Source organism: Salvelinus fontinalis, chromosome 15 (genome assembly GCF_029448725.1).
Source record: "Salvelinus fontinalis isolate EN_2023a chromosome 15, ASM2944872v1, whole genome shotgun sequence".
In the NCBI taxonomy this organism is placed as follows: domain Eukaryota; kingdom Metazoa; phylum Chordata; class Actinopteri; order Salmoniformes; family Salmonidae; genus Salvelinus; species Salvelinus fontinalis.
The window spans coordinates 33,041,049-33,057,848 of NC_074679.1; positions in this window are offsets into that span (position 1 = coordinate 33,041,049).

Sequence of the window (16,800 nt, forward strand, 5' to 3'; positions counted from 1 at the left end):
CACTTGTCTAAATTGATGGATCATGTGAAGGAGATACTATAACCACCTCTCACCCACATCTAGCTAAGTGGATGGATCACTATTGTCGAGACATGTACACATGTTCATGAAATACAATCGATCGCCGTAATCACCCCAAGACACAGCTGATAATTTGATGGGTCATGTAATAATCCGGACGAAGTGGAGTCTTTTGTTTAGCCATATAGCTGGCTAGGTAAGTGGCTAGCTAAACAATGAACCAGTATAACCCCAACTCATACTACTACCAATACAAACATTGTCATATCTGTAGAATGAATCTGCAGGTAGCTAAAGCTAACAAACTAGGTTCAATGTTAACTAGATAACATTAGGCTATAACTAGCAATGCAAATGGATTTCTGATTCAAATAATATTACTACACAGATCATAAACGTTTGCGAGCTAACTAACAGTATGCTTTGACTTGCAATAAAAATGACTTGCTTACAAAATTTGAAACTTATATCTGGAAAATGTAGCTAGATTCTTATCCATATACATGGATGAACTCTTCACGACAGGCTGGAACCATTTAACTCAGTTATGTTTGTAGCTACATCTTGTTTGGCCAGCTTTGTGTCAAGTCACTTTGGTTCACACTGACCTTGGCGTGTGCAGAAAGTAGCCCATCACTTTTTCCTACTGATCTGTCGATAGCGCCTGCTAAATTCAGGGCATTGAGAAAAGTAGCAAAACTTCTGTAGTTCTTGATGGCTAACGTTATATCTTTAAAAAATGCTGCGGTAGAAAGGAATGTCAACACATACTGGACAGCTCATGTCATAGACAGAAGCGTGTTACATGGCAGACCAATCCAAACTCATCTCCCGGGCTGTCCAGCCCATACATTATCTCAGCCAATCATGGCTAGTGGGAAGGTTCCTGTGTTTTTCCACGGCTTAACGAACTAGGCTCGTAATTTAACAATGTGATTTGTATTTATGGATGGAATACACGTTTGTTATTAAGGCACATGAAAGTTCACTTGTTCCAGAAGGCATTTCTGCCAAAAAACGCATTTTGATAAAAAAATAAATATTTATGTTCAAATGCTGGCCTGTGAAGTAGTGACACGCGACATACGCCTAGTTTCCTAAAAAAAAGTCATAAATGCATACAGTAGCTGGTAGATCGAGAGGGAAGAGTAAAGTCTGTGTTAGACATGAAATTGGACATGCTATCTGCTTTCCAAGCCTTCACAGAGGATGATGAAATAATAAAATGTGATCCCTGTCAACGTTAGGTATACACATTAGGTTAAGCTTGGGTATAGCTGCGGTGTCTGTCTAGCCATTCCACTCAAATAGAACAACATTGAGAGAAGTCATCCTGGGAAGGACTATATTGTTCTCTGGCCTTCCTGTGTGTGTGTGTGTGTGTGTGTGTGTGTGTGTGTGTGTGTGTGTGTGTGTGTGTGTGTGTCTGTGTGTGAGAGAGAGAGAGTTGTGAACTGTGTTTACAGAGACACAAGCCCAGGGGGATAGCAGGCACAAGGCCTGGGAGAGGAAAGTATCGGAGGAGAGTGAGACGTAGAGAGATACAGAGTGAGATTTTACAGCTCAGGATTGAGACAGAGGGGTGTCTACCCCCTCTCCCCCTTTCCCCCCACTGTCCTCACCACTCCCTCCCCCCTCTGTCTCTCTCTGCCCCCTGCCTGGCTGACTGGCAAGGGAGCAGCCGTTCACAGTGCGGGTCTCAGCATGTGCGCAGACATACACACTGCAGTGTCCTCGCTAGCAATACCCCACCCACCCACCATGTCCAGAAGAACAGTGAGTGAGAGACCAGAGAAACACCAGGGGACCACTATTCTTCAAGACAATATAAGCAGAATCCACCTTCCTCCATTGGTTTTCAATTGGCACAGAGTTTAGCACTCCTCTGTTATTTAACATGACCTATATTTTAATTGATTTATCAATTTACAATATGACAAACCATGGCATATGCCTTTGGTACAGCACATCCATGTGTAACATTGCCTAATACTGGAGTTTGGGAGAGGGACAGCGATAATCGCATTGTGAAACAATATGCTAGTTTTCCTTTTGTTTCCAGTGGAGTTAAGCTCTGCCACAACCGAAGAGAGGAGATCAAATGTATTTGGGTTCAATCTAACATTGTTTTGCTGCTCTCTTTTAATTACAGCATCTGTGGCGAGTCCATCTATTGTATTAGTTTGTATTGAGAATGATAATCTGCCCCAGTTTAGGAGACTAGTGTCATGGCAAACCAATGTGCTGTATGAAAGCTAACTGTCTCGCTAAGATGATTATCGCAGATGTATGTGTTCCCGAGTGGCGCAGCAGTCTAAGGCACTGCATCTCAGTGCTAGAGGCATCACTACAGACCATAGTTTGATTCCAGGCTGTATCACAACCAGCCGTGATTGGGAGTCCCATAGGGCTTCGCACAATTGGCCCAGCGTCGTCCGGGTTTGGCCGAGGTAGGCAGTCATTGTAAATAAGAATTTGTTCTTAACTGACTTGCCCAGTTAAATAAAAATGTAATAAATAGATACAGTAGGCCTACCAACAACTTCAGCTCCTTAATTGTGAGTGAATAGGCAGGGAAATCCAGAATCATCCAACCTGTAATTCTGGAAAACCAGGCAATCTTGGGAAAGATACTGAAATTTTGAAACCCTATGCCTCACGCTACAGAAACAGGAAATAAGGTCCTGCTCCTATAAACTGTTCCGGCTTGCACAAGTCAAGGCTTGTGCATGGCTACTTACTTATAACAAATTGTAACCGGCAGTTTGCATATGTTAGCATTTTATCTTGGTTTAATCTGTACACTCCCAGTTCTACAGTAAGGGAAGAAGCCGTCAAGCTTGGAGAGGGGACTACATTGTACTGTAAATCATTGTGCCGCAATACGATTTGTTACCATGACATCTTCCTGTCTTTGAGGATGCTGTAGCTCTCTATTTTTTTCCCCATGATTTTTTATTCAGGAGCACATAAAGAACATGTACCATACAACACAACATATATTTGCTGTTTTTACCAAGGAGCGTAATTACATTCACATGTTTTGGCTGTAAAGAGCAAATAGTCTGAATAAGAATACAATTTGGATAAAGCCACAGAAAAAAAGAAGAAGAAAATAAAGTGTACAGAATAAGACCAGTACGATATGTCAGGAACTCTGACCAGACACCGTCATACCTGTGCTGTCTATGTTGCAAGATTTATGTAATTCTCTCCATGTCAGCAAGTTCCCCGCATTGACCTAATCACATATCTTTTGAGGGTGCAATTTTGTTACACATTTCCTTGCTGCTGCTAACAGATAATCTATTAATGTGGGTGGAGAGGGTTGGAGTGTATCCACAGGAACAATACCTATTTGTCCACACTGCCTCCAACACTTAGGTAGCTCCCTATTTGTCCACACTGCCTCCAACACTTAGGTAGCTCCCTATTTGTCCACACTCTCTCCAACACTTAGGTAGCTCCCTATTTGTCCACGCTGCCTCCAACACTTAGGTAGCTCCATATTTGTCCACGCTGCCTCCAACACTTAGGTAGCTCCCTATTTGTCCACGCTGCCTCCAACACTTAGGTAGCTCCCTATTTGTCCACACTGCCTCCAACACTTAGGTAGCTCCCTATTTGACAACACTGCCTCCAACACTTAGGTAGCTCCCTATTTGTCCACACTGCCTCCAACACTTAGGTAGCTCCCTATTTGTCCACACTGCCTCCAACACTTAGGTAGCTCCCTATTTGACAACACTGCCTCCAACACTTAGGTAGCTCCCTATTTGTCCACACTGCCTCCAACACTTAGGTAGCTCCCTATTTGTAACATTGAGAGAGATAACTGACGCATTCAGTGTCACTTCATGATTATTGGTTATTGGTGGTTGTAGGTGGGGAGGATTAGCGCTCGCTGCCTGTTCTGAGATCTGTGGTTACACTGGGCTCTAGCAGTGGGATGGGGAGTAGGAGCCCCAAGAATGGTCTTGGATCAGTAGTGCAGATGAGTTTGTGGTTGTGCATCGCAATTTGTGTTTATAGACTGTGATCATGGAATAATATCTGTTCTTATTTCAGTTGGGCTCGTAAGGGTTGAAGTGGATCTGTGGTCTTATAGACATTGGTATAGTTGCATACAGTAGGTGCATTATAAATAGTTCATCATGTTTGGAAATGGGGGACGCACTCCCTTTGTCCAAAAAGAACCCTAAAAGAATCTATTGACGCACCAATGCGTCAATCCAAGTAACATGATAAAAAATAATCCCATCAAAATCCGTCAGTTTAAGCTAGAGATATCAGTATGGGCTGCGTCTCAATCCACCGCATCCGTCTATGTCGGCCTTCTGCATCTGCAGTGGAAAGTGGCTGAGCTACAGCGGGGTTTGCCAGAAGATGAGACATCCCAAAAATCATTGTTCTCACAAAAACGTCTGTAGTGTCCGAAGTCGGTAATGCTGATGCGCCAACTTGTGTCTGTAGCGTCCGAACCGTTTGGGCTACAAACTAATATGACCCTACTGGAAAGGAAAGACTCACGAACACGATGGTGCTCTCCGTTTTGCTCTACCACCCCCACAAGTGTCACGGGACTCGTCTGAAGGAAGAGTGTACAAAGCTGTCATCAAGGCAAATAGTAAAAATAAAACCCTTGAATGAGTAGGTGTGTCCAAACCTTTGACTGGTACTGTGCATATATACAGTATATATAGATACAAAAGTATGTGGACACCCCTTCAAATGAGTGGATTCGGCTATTTCAGCCACACCCGTTGCTGACAGGTGTATTCAATCGAGCACACCGCCATGCAATCTCCATAGACAAACATTGGCGGTAGAATGGCCTTACTGAAGAGCTCAGTGACTTTCAACGTGGCACCATCATAAGATGCCACCTTTCCAACAAGTCAGTTCGTCACATTTCTGACCTGCTAGAGCTTCCCCGGTCAACTGTAAAGTGCTCTTATTGTGAAGTGGAAACATCTAGGAGCAATAACTGCTCAGCCACGAAGTGGTAGGCCACACAAGCTCACAGAACGGGACCGCCAAGTGCTGAAGCGCGTAGTGCGTAAAAATCGCCTGTCCTCGGTTGCAACACTCACTACCGAGTTCCAAACTGCCTCTGGTGTGCAACATCAGCATAAGAACTGTTTGTTGGGTGCTATATGAAATGGGTTTCCATGGCCAAGCAGCCGCACAGAAGCCTAAGATCACCATGCGCAATGCCAAGTGGAGGCTGGAGTGATGTAAAGCTTGCTGGCATTGGACGATGGGTCAGTGGAAACGCATTCTCTGGACTGATGAATCATGCTTCACCATCTGGCAGGCCGACGGACTAATCTGGGTTTGACGGATGCCAGGAGAAAGCTACCTGCCCCAATGCATAATGCCAACTGTAAATTTTGGTGGAGGTGGAATAATGGTCTGGGGCTGTGTTTCATGGTTCGGGCTAGGACCCTTAGTTCCAGTGAAGGGAAATCTTAACGCTACAGCATACAATGACATTCTAGACGATTTTGTACTGACAACTTAGTGGCAACAGTTTGAGGAAGGCCCTTTCCTGTTTCAGAATGACAATGCCCCTGTGCATAAAGCGAGGTCTGTACAGAAATGGTTTGTCAAGATCAGTGTGGAAGAACTTGACTGGCCTGCACAGAGCCCTGACCTCAACCCCATCGAACACCTTTGGGAAGAATTGGAACACCGATTGTAAGCCAGGCCTAATCGCCCAACATCATCGCCCGTCCTCACTAATGCTCTTGTAGCTGAATGGAAGCAAGTCCCCGCAGCAATTTTCCAACAATCTAGTGAAAAGCCTTCCCAGAACAGGCTGTTATAGCAGCATATATTAATACCCATGATTTTGGAATGAGATGTTCGACGTGTCTACATACTTTTGGTCATGTAGTGTATATATACAGTATATATATTATTGTATTACTTTTTGTATTATATTTTTGTTTATATATATTTTTGAAAGGGACACGGCCGGCGGCCATGGGCCTGGTAAAATCTTTTTCATGATTTTTGCGCAATTTATCTGTTGTCATAATAATATTTTATAAGCATTTGACTGATCATTGGTCAACGGCTGGCCCCCCTACCGAGATGTGCCGGACCGGTTTTCTGATTGGCTGAGGTGAGGTTGAGCAAATTCACATTCAAAGTCAAACACGCTTCAACAAAGTGACTGACTCTCTGTTATCAGTCAAGATCATGGATCGTAAAAAACGGAAAGTTGGTGCTGAAAAGGTTTTGAAGGTGACTAACTCCTGGAGATAGGAAACAAAACAGAGAAAGACACACACTGTGTGGTGATGTGGGCTGTGGCTAAAATATCATGGCGGAATGTTTGTCCCAGTCTGCAACTGTTACAAAATAACACAGTAATTAAAGTAATACCAACACTGTTACATCCTTCCAAGCCACTAATCACACTCAAGTATGAAGCTGTCTGTGGCGATAATGGGAGAATCTTGACTGCTTATTTCACAGGTATGTTGCCACAATAATGAAACCAAAATCATCGTTTCGCAACACCATCATCATTGTTTCTGAACACCAATAAGTAGGCGGAGAAATGATGGTAACTTTCAATCCTCTTGTTGTTATCAATCCAAAAACCTACTCAACTCAAATCATTCTAAAATAATTATATGTGTGCATTTTTTATGTTGGACATTGGGTTCTTAGAGCTGATAGTTTATCAGAATCCCTCTCATTTCCTATATATTCAAAGCCCTTCAGGGAATGTATTGAAATGCTGATATAAAGATATAAGCATTGATTTATGGGCGTTTCATTTCCCTCCAGATATGTCTTCAAATGTGGTTCTCGATGTCTGAAATAAAACTGAATTATTTATAAGGACCATTTAATTGAATCCGTATTGAACTAATTTGTTATGGACACTTTTTTACGATTTAGAAATCACTCAATGTGCTATTTAGATTTATTCCGAACCAAGTCTTGATCATATTGTTTTACCTTTATTTCTATGGTAATGTTGGAGAGTGGAGCGTGAGGGTGAATTGGTTTTTCGCATTACAGCAGATATATCCAGCGGATAAGGATACAAAGGAAACGGCAGGACACTGCAGAAATGAAGTTCTGTGGGAATCCAGAACCAAAGAAGCTATTTCTCGGTGCTAATGTCAGTCTCCAATCATGTTTGTATGGTGGGGTGCAGGCCAGAATGTACACATTTACTATTTTGACTAATCTGGGCTCCTGAAAGAGGGGTGGAGAAGAAAGTGGCGTGACGAATGAAGAACAAACAGTACAGATTTCCCCAAATCCATGTTTGCTAATGGAAAGAGCCAGCTTAGAGCCTGCAGGGTTCTAAAGACTCCAGTTCCATCCGTCCCGCTTTAATCTTCCACAGGTCCACACATACACCTACACACACACAAACACACACACACACAGGGTTGAGGAGTGATTTGATTACAAAAAACTGTAGCTGTAATCATTTACATTACCAGCTAAAATATTGTAATCAGATTACAGATACTTACACACACACAAACACACAAACACATACACCTACACACACACAAACACACAAACACATACACCTACACACACACAAACACACACACACACAGGGTTGAGGAGTGATTTGATTACAAAAAACTGTAGCTGTAATCATTTACGTTACCAGCTAAAATATTGTAATCAGATTACAGATACTTTTGAAAAGCTACATGATTACTTCTTGGATTACTTTTACATTTAGAAAGAATGTTTGTAAAAAACATATTACACCTTTCTGTTTTCTCAATGACCTTCAATTCACCTGAGCGAGTCTAACCAAGTCAGAGAGCCGTATGATGACACACCAAATGTGTTTGATAGATAATTTTTGTCTTCTTCTAATGCCTCTTAAGGGGAATGTAATCCAAATGTAATTGAAAGTAATCAGATGAGTTACTGAGTTTGGGTAATCGAAAGTTATGTTACTGATTACAATTTTGGGCAGGTAACTAGTAACTGTAATGGATTACATTTATGAAGTAACCTACCCAACCTTGCACACATGCAGGCAGGCACACACACACACACACACACACACACACACACACACACACACACACACACACACACACACACACACACACACACACACACACACACACACACACATGTTTAGAAAAGATTGAGACTATAAACAGATTTTTGGACAGGGGATGGGCATCAAATAAATCTCTAATCAATGCAAGTCATTTGAATCCCCTTGTCTAATAAATTAGAAAAACATTGTGTTATCATGATTATGTTAGACCCAATCCTTTGAGAGTACACAGAGACTTAAATGATGAAGCATGAATAACATTCTCATGAACAGCCTATTACTGTATTATCAGCTGTTTTTCAATGCTGTCCCCCTTGCAACGAAACTGAAACATGGATTAAACAGTTAGGGCTCAGACTCGTGTCTCTGTTGAATGCCCCCTGGCAGGGAGGAGTGAGGAGATAGCTGTCACGAAACAACAAGAAGGAGAAGAAGAAAAACAAACTGGCCACAGCTGAGCTCAGGCTTTGATGAAGACACAAGTAATCAAAGCGACGTGAGAGGGCCTATCCAGAACTGTGAAAGGCGGCGGCGCCAGGCTGGTATTTTTGCAGGTCTGGTCTCACCCCGTCGTCGACGATACCGTTGGCGAGCGTGCCACCTCACCAGACGGATGTCACAGTGGCTCCGTCATGGCCCAGTCACTCAATCTTGAGTCAGCTAACATGGCGGTTGATGGTGGTGTGATGAATGGGGCTATCGGATCCCCCATCAAAGTCCCCATTTCCTGTCACACCCAAGCCCTTTCCCTGGGACTGCAGCCAGCTTCAGAAATGAAACCAGCTCACTGTGTATTGGAATGAAACCCAAATGAAACCCAGTTCAGTTTTATGCACTGCTTTTCTCCTGCTCAGATCTGTAGTTGTAAATATGCTAGGTGTAAGCACAAGATAGGACTGATACTCTCCATGGCGGAATAAGGAGGAATGTCTACGAGTACAGTATACAGAGATGTGATGAATGCCAGATTGCATTCATATTGCTTATCAAATAGTAATTGCATACCGTATATTGTACAATGCTTTTCACTAGGTTGCAAAGCACATAAGGACATCACAATTGCACCTTCACTGTGTATATGATATGGACATTGCAAAACAATGTTATTTCTACACTTTCGACTGATAAACTTTTGGGAGCAAGATAAAAATCAACTAAAATGTTCCATGGGGTTAGCTGTGTTAGGGAGTGCTATTGCAAGTGTAATGGAGGATACTGAGAGAGGAACGACTGAGTCGTGTTTCCCTTGAGTGTTTAATTAAAGGCATCTATGAATCAACTGCCATGGGCCCCAGACAGTGTGAGAATGGTTCCGGGGAGTCGTTTAAGACGTAACACCCTGCCTCACACTCCCCGGGGATAGGCCTCATCTTTCAGGTGTCTTTCAATACCTCAACAAAGGATAAGACTTTACCCGTCGTCAAGTTCACACTCTCCTGCTCTTCCCTCTTCTCTTTTTTGTTTCTCCGCACTTGACAAAACAGATACAGTAGACATGAAATGGGACTGACTCGGAAAGTCAAGTCTGTTGATTGTAGTGGTCAGTCCTTTGGGTTTACTTTCATGGTGGTGACAGAGAGGAGAGTGACAGTGAGTGGTACTTTGCCTGGCAGGAGGTATGTTGCTGTGGAGGCCGGAGGGGCCTGGAAGGAGCCATGGAGGGGTCACCAAACAAACTCATCCAAACTGTATCAGCAAAGGGAGCCTCTGAGGTGAAGAGACATGTTGAGGTGATCGGAAGGGCAAAAAGGAGGAGTCGGGGCACAGACAGGGCCAAGTCCTTAACACATACAGTGCATTCGGAAAGTATTCAGACCCCTTGACTTTTTCCACATTTTGTTACGTTACAACCTTATTCTAAAATGTATTAAATACAAGTGTTTCCTCATCAACCTACACACAATACAACATAATGACAAAGCAAAAATTGGTTATTAGAAATGTTTGCAAAAAAATACAAAATAAATACCTTATTTCCATAAGTATTCAGACCCTTTGCTATTAGACTCAAAATTTTGCTCAGGTGCATCCTGTTCCCATTGATCATCATTGAGATGTTTCTAGAACTTGATTGGAGTCCACCTGTGGTAAATTCAATTGATTGGACATGATTTGGAAAGCACACACCTGTCTATATAAGGTCCCAAGGTTGACAGTGCATGTCAGAGCAAAAACCAAGCCATGAGGTCGAAGGAATAGTCCGTAGAACTCCGAGACCGGATTGTGTCGAGGCACAGATCTAGGTATGGGTACCAATTGTTTTTGCAGCATTGAATGCCCCCAAGAAGACAGTGGCCTCCATTATTCTTAAATGGAAGAAGTTTAGAACCACCAAGACTCTTCCCAGAGATGTCCGCCCGGCCAAACTGAGCAATCGGGGTAGAAGGGCTTTGGTCAGGGAGGTGACCAAGAACCCGATGGTCACTCTGACAGAGCTCCACAGTTCCTCTGTGGAGATGGGAGAACCTTCCAGAAGGACAACCATCTCTGCAGGACTCCACCAATCAAGCCTTTATGGTAGAGTGGCCAGACGGAAGCCACTCCTAAGTAAAAGGCACATAGCAGCCCGCTTGGAGTTTGCCAAAAGGCACCTAAAGACTCTACCATAAAGATTCTCTGGTCTGATGAAACCAAGATTGAACTCTTTGGCCTGAATGGCAAGCGTCATGTTTGGAAGAAACCTGGCACCATCCCTACGGTGAAGCATGGTGGTGACAGCATCATGCTGTGGGGATGTTTTTCAGTGGCAGGGACTGGGAGACTAGTCAGGATCGAGGGAAAGATGAACGGAGAAAAGCACAGAGAGATCCTTGATGACACCCTGCTCCAGAGCACTCAGGACCTCAGACTGGGGCGAAGGTTCACCTTCCAACAAGACAACAACCCTAAGCACACAGCAAAGACAGCGTAGGAGTGGCTTCGGGACAAGTCTCTAAATGTCCTTGAGTGTCCCAGCCCGGACAGCCCGGACTTGAACTCGATCGAACATCTCTGGAGAGACCTGAAAATAGCTGTGCAGCGACGCTCCCCATCCTACCTGACAGAGCTTGAGAGGATCTGCAGAGAAGAATAGGAGAAACTCACCAAATACAGGTGTGCCAACCGTGTAGTGTTATACCCAAGAAGACTCGAGGCTGTAAAATCTGCCAAAAGTACTGAGTAAAGGGTCTGAATACTTATGTAAATGTGTTTTTTCAGTTTTTAATTTTTAATACATTTGCTAAAATTTATAAAAACCTGTTTTGCTTTGTCATTATGGGATATTTTGTGTAGATGGATGAGGGGGAAAAACGATGTAATCCATTTTAGAATAAGGCTGTAACGTAACAAAATTTGAAAAAAGTCAAGGGGTCTAAATACTTTCCGAATGCGCTGTACACAAGTCACATAAAACTAAATACTTACTGGGTTTTTAGTAAGATATAAGAGGAATGTAAATGACACTTCAAATGTGAAATATACCAACATTTACAGCATAAAAAGAATGAAATCCATGCAGTGCTCCGGAAGATGGAAATCAGCAGGCTAAACCTAGTACTTTGCTGAGTACGTTTAATAATGCATTGGAACATCAGCAAACGTTTTTGGGATGCAAGTTTCTACTTTCTTCCTGCAGTAGTAAACACCTCATGATTTATCCAAGGCAAGAAACAGCTTGTAAGACTGCTGCAGGTTGCAGGGAGCACAGTGAATAAGGCCACTTTGTAGGTCTGTGTAAAATAGTACAGTACACTGTATACTGGGTGAGGTCATCATCTCTCAAAGAGAGGGTCTGGTGGATGAAGTCACGTCTGTCTGAGAGAGATGTCTGGAGACAGATTCACATGTGGTGTGCTTTCTCTCTCTTCCTCTCTGCTTGCGCTCTCGCGCTCTGCTCTGTCTAGGCTTGTTCCCTCTTTCTCTCTCCCCCTCTGTCTACCATCGCCTGTCTCCACCCACTCTCATTCTCTTCTGTCTTTTATTCCCCCTCTCTCTCTCTAACTCACTTATTTTCCTCAATCTTTTCTTTGTTTCCCTCTTGTTCTCTTTTATTCATAACGCCCAGACCAGAGTAGGGTGTATGGGATGTAATGCAGATACCATTATGAATGTTTGAGCAGAAATGTCACACTCTATTTCAGTCATGTATGCACATGGAACAGTGCATTGCAGTGCAGCATTTTGTGATTGGAGATTTTTTATCTTTCTGGCAATGGTATCAGATTACTCTTCAATGTAAAATCTTCAACTACATGATGAAAATATTAACCAAGTTGATTCATTTCCTAATTTCTAGCCACAGCCATAGTATGTTATTTTTTATAGCAATCCAGAAAAATGAATTACAAACATAATTGGCATGTACGTAAAGCATTAAACATGATGGAAATCCCTAAGAATTAAAATGGCAACATGTTCCAACATTGCATCCATTTGCACATGTTTGAATCCATTTGGGTTTTATAGCATGTTAATGAAGAAACAGAGTGCATAGACTGGAGCTTGGAGCTGCATTTATGAAACTGTGTGAATAGGTTATCTAGGAGGGAGGGGGAGAGAGAGAATAGGAGAGAAAGATGGGTAAAGAGAGAGAGATGAGTCAGAGCAGTGATGATGGCGCAGTCCAGATGTGTGATCTCTCCCGAGGGGATCCCCGAGTGGGCTAGGATTAATCGTTTGTAAAAAAGAAAACATAATTAAAACGTTCCCTCTCGCGCAGTCAATCAAAGATCGCGGCAGCGTTGATGGATAAATCTGAATGGTAACCTCTTGTACCCGCGCAAGCACACCATTCCTATCACCCTCCCCCATTTAGCGGCACAATAACACATATTCGCAACAGGGTACAATTGATAGCCCCTGCCTCTTAAATGCATCACGCATCAATTTCACGTGCATGATACTACGTCTTACGGTTGTGGGATCTGGGATAGAGGGCTGCTTGTGATTTGATTGGCCCATGAATCACACGTCTAAATGGAATCCGATGGGAGGGGAAGGAGATGATGGGCCCTTATACTGTTCCGTGTGCCAATGTGCCGTGGCCGTAAGTAGAGATGGAGATGGCCTCCCTGAAAGCAGCTATATAGCCATGCTCGTTAATTCAGGGTTGGGATGACGGGGCAGTGGGTGGTTAGTTATGAGTGAGCATATGGTTGGTATGAACAACCGAAAGGTTGTGTTCTATTTTCCTCCTAGACCCATGTGGAAGGGAACATGGGGGACCGTGCACAGATGCAGGGCTGGGATTGGAAGGCAGCTGCTGTGGGTTCTCCACGGTCCCAGTCTGTCCTGGGTAAATGTTCTTTCCAATTTTCTCCTAAGACCGTACAGGCGTCGTGATTGTCTTCCCCTGACCAAGGCCCCATAGGAGATGAATGATGTACTGATGGAGTACTGTGTGACTGTATGACTTCTAGAGAAATGAAAGAGGCCCAGGTCGGTCACTCCCAGTAATGACCTGCTGGATCATAAAGCAGGACTGATGTCCATAAGCAGCTCCTTTCTTCATAACATGCTACATATCAAGCAAGCCTATATGTATGGAGGAAATAGAAATGTACCTCATCATTCGATCAGACAGACCCTCGGTTGTATTCATGATGATATGCAGTGGAATATTGTATTCCTTTCATCTTGTGGTTGGATGAACATTATGAGCAATATTGATGTTATTTACTATACAACATATATATATATATATATATATATATATATATATATATATATATATATATATATATATATATATATATATATATATACGACATTCATTACCTCGATTTGATGTGTAAATTAACGTAATAGAACTTAGATTCGTTCGCTTGAAGACCTTGAACAGATATTGAGTGGATGTGACGCTGGTAAATGTGCATGTATATCAGTGTCAGAGAGAAATTGACATAATTCTCTCACACGGACAGAGCAAAAAACTATTTTTACACCTCAATCATCCCTGCATTTTTATTTTTGGTTGTGTTTGTAGCAAATTATTACAAATCACATCTTGCACTTGAAAGCAGAGACACACACACACACACAGACACACACAGACACACACACACACACACACACGCACACACACACACACACACGCACGCACGCACGCACGCACGCACGCACACACACACACACACACACGAGTCAACACAGCACCACCATGGCTGCTGTGCAGAGCAGAGGACATCCCCCAGTCTGTTTTGGCTGGCTAGGAGAAGACTGCAGCTGTTCCCTGGCGTCATGTGACCATGAATCTAAAACTGCACAAGCTCATTTTCAATAACACTGCTGGATGAACTGAGGTTCAGGGACTGTCAAGGTGTTGAAAGGATAATAGCCATGATGCCCATAATAATTCTACTGTTTATTCTCAATATATTGTGACCTTATTTTTGGCATTATTTTTGTTGAAGCTGTGTGACAGTTTAAATGGGCGAGGGCCAGCACGCTTAATATTGTTATTGATTTGAACCCTGGCACGTGCTAAAAATACATTCTGATTGATTAACATTGTGGGCTGCAATTTGGGGGCCTGCTATTTGGGACTGAATATAAATCAGGTGTTGTCTGAAGAAGTGGCAATTCAGCAGGTACAGGCCATCTGTTCTGTTGGTCACTGGTTGCCTGGTTGCTGTATTGATCCCAGCTGAAGAGCATTAAGCCGTTTCTTAAAGGGTTTTACCACATCAGGAGCATTCACCTGGGCTGGGCGCGCCCTCCCTCCTGCTCCTCATCCTCCCATAGGCTGTCCCCTCTCCCGCGATGCACTGTGTGTGACCGCCAACCCCTAGAGTTCCTCAAGTGACAGTATACTTGGTGCCTCTGTCAAGAGAATCTTCTACTGTACAGTCATAAGAGCTGATGTCAGTGTGTGACAGCTGGATCAACCAGCACATCATGGGGGTCCAAACAGAGTTAATGTTATGTCATATGACAGAGAAGGAAACAGCATCGGGAAGTACAAGCAACACTCCCCCATGTCGGCTAGTGTGTGTGTGTGTGTGTGTGTGTGTGTGTGTGTGTGTGTGTGTGTGTGTGTGTGTGTGTGTGTGTGTGTGTGTGTGTGTGTGTGTGTGTGTGTGTGTGTGTGTGTGTGTGTGTGTGTGTGTGTGTGATACGTTTGCCTGCCTCCTCACAAATGTACACTGCCAGAAACTTAGAGCCTGAGGACAATGGACGACACTTCAGACTGGTCTCATAGACTAGAAGTAATATAGTAAACGGAAATCCAAGACACTCAAATTTGTATGATATATAATGTTTGGTATGGTTACATAAGTTAGAAGGTTACTTATGGCAAAAATGAAAGGAGGGTGGTTGGTCGTAACGTGAACGTCTAGCAGCCCAACAGTTCCGTGTTCAAATTTCATCATGGACAACTTCAGCATTTTAGCTAATTAGCAACTACTTACTAGTTTTTAGCTACTTTGCTACTACTTAGCATGTTAGCTAACCCTTCCCCTAACCTTAACCCTTTTAGCTAACCCTTCCCTTCACCCTTTCACCTAACTCCCAACCTTAACCCTAACCTTACCCCCTAACCTTAACCCCTAGAGTAAACATTAGCCTCCTAGCCAACTAGCTAATGTTGGTCACAACAAATTGGAATTCGTAGCATATCACACGTTTAGCAAATTCGGAACATATTTAACAAATTACAATTTGTAACAAATCATACGAAATGGATGATGGACATCCACAAATGACTACATACCATACGAAATGTAACATATCATACTAAATGAGGTGTCTCGGATTTACGTACAGAATAATATGGAATTTTCTGAGACCACGTTGGACACTTAGGCGGATTAATGTGAATCTTTTCTGATCAACTGGAATTCCATGCAAATTTCAAAAGGCTTACTGCATTAAGGCATCTTTTGTCAGACTGTGTGTGTGTGTGCGTGTGTGTGTGTGTGTGTGTGTGTGTGTGTGTGTGTGTGTGTGTGTGTGTGTGTGTGTGTGTGTGTGTGTGTGTGTGTGTGTGTGTGTGTGTGTGTGTGTGTGTGTGTGTGTGAGATGCACTGACGCTGACAGAGGATTAATTAACGCCTCCTCTCCGACCTCAGCATAAGGTTCTACAACACAGTCTCTCAACAAGGCAGACTACTGAGACACAGGGAACGGAGGGATGGATCTGTGGGTGTCTGTCTGTGTTAATTCATCTAGGGAAAATGTAGTAGTCACACTGTGTGTTGTAAGAGTATCTGAGGTCTTTGCCCACAGGCCACTTTTACAGATAATGCAACCATCTGCATCATCTGGCTGTGCTTCAAAAAGATTCTAATGTTATAAATCATAATACTGAATGCATTTTAGAGTTTGTAAAACATCTAATCTGTTTTGTTTTTTATACAACATACACAGTATTCCTATTCTGGTACATGGCAGAATTTCAATCTGACCATATTATGTGGCATATTGAAGAGGAAACATACACACTAGAGCACTTAACAGCGACCATTTACCTTTTCATTCTCAGTGATAATGATCTCCCGTGAATGGAAGGAAAAATGTCATACATTTATGTTTTCTATGACTACCAAATATATTCTGGATGGTATGAAGTAGCTGTTTGCTGCTGGGTTTGATTTCCAATGCTCAACACGGTGAGATTATAACACATGTTGTAGCTGGCAATCAAAGCCCTCTCTCTGAAAAATGTGATTTCAGCTGCACCATCGAGAGCATCCTGACTGGTTGCATCACTGCCTGGTATGGCAACTGCTCGG